Here is a 1,455-nt window from a genome sequence, read left to right as displayed (position 1 = left end):
CACACACATGCGCGCACGCACTTGGTTTGAGAAGCGCAGCTGCCTCGCCGGCCACAAATTGTGCGCTTGAACGCCACCTCCAACTTCCAAGGTCGAGGCCGGCTTAATGACTACTTTTGTTTTGGGGTGAAATCCTGAATAGTTTCCGCACTTCCTGACATTTTTTACGACGTGAGCGTGCAAAGCTTCTTTGTGTCGCACCAGGAACTTTTTAGTCAGCGGGCACTTGTTATTTCCCAGAAGGAGGCTGGCCAACGTGCGCTTGTGTGGTATGCATCTCCAAGTCGATCGGAGTGACTCACCCATTCTCATACACATTAACACGGGCGAAGCTTTCCGAGGCCTCTGGACCGTCCGGTTGTGAAGCAATCGTCGGCTCGTTTGCAGCCTGTTTCTTTTTTTTGCCGCTGACAGCGTGGGAGTCGAGCTCCTCCTCCTCTTTGTACCTGTCTCTCCTTCACCCCAGAAACCTCATGTGACCTTCTGTTCTTGGCCGCCCGCCTTCCCTCTTTTGACCTTCTTCTTGCTGCTGGCGCTCCGACCGATGCCAGCATATGAGCAACTGAAATTCTCCTCATTGATCCGATTCACGAGCAATTGCCGCAATTGAATTGAACAAAGGTGTATATATCGAAGGAACTCGGATGTGGATAGCGATCTGGCATAGCTTTACATTGAAGGGAATGACAGATTGTGAAGCTATTTAACTCCCCCCACCCAAAACAAAACAAAACAAAACAAAAACATTTTTTGTCTCTCGTCAAGCAAATCGAACAAAAATCGAACTTTCTCTGATTTTTAGCTGGAATGGAACAATACCGAAACCGCAGGTCAGCTGAAAGGTGCATGTACAGCGTTGTCTGGTCTTTTGTATGTAAAGGTGTTAACCTTATTTTCCTTCGCTAAGGCAGTTCAAGTCGAGGCCAAACCATAAGTGTAGCTGTCCGTACTGTTTCGTCAAGATAACAATTCAAATAGCTAATTAATGGCTTCGCTCGCCCGTCCGAGAAATTCAACAAACACGCAGAGGAAAGAAGGCCACTTCCCCCCCCCGCAACACTCCCTCGTGTCTTATCACGTGGGTTACTCTTTGATTAGTGTGTCATCACGTGGTTGTCTAGATCAGTGTTGCGTTTACTACGTGTGTTAGCGCGCGTAGTGTGTGTGTGGGTGCGTGCGTGTGTGGCTCGGGGAGGTGGACGAGAAAGGGGGGGGGTAATCGGCCTTGTTTGGAAAAAGCAGCACGTCTCCTCGCCTCCTTAATTGTCAAATCACAAACACATCTTCGATCCTCCAGAAGCTGCGGGAAGTCGCGCTTCTCGGACCGCCCTGTGATTGGCCGCCTGAGTGACAGGGGGCGTGGCTTTCGTCTTGGGGCTGAACAAAACCAGCCGCTTCGCCGGCGCTCGCACTCCTTCTACGGATCGACGTGGGTGAAGCCCCCGGAAACCCGTT

Source organism: Hippocampus comes, unplaced genomic scaffold, assembly GCF_001891065.2.
Source record: "Hippocampus comes isolate QL1 unplaced genomic scaffold, H_comes_QL1_v1.1 scaffold207, whole genome shotgun sequence".
Lineage (NCBI taxonomy): Eukaryota > Metazoa > Chordata > Actinopteri > Syngnathiformes > Syngnathidae > Hippocampus > Hippocampus comes.
The sequence above is the reverse complement of the archived record's forward strand: the minus strand, read 5'-3'. Positions refer to the sequence as shown.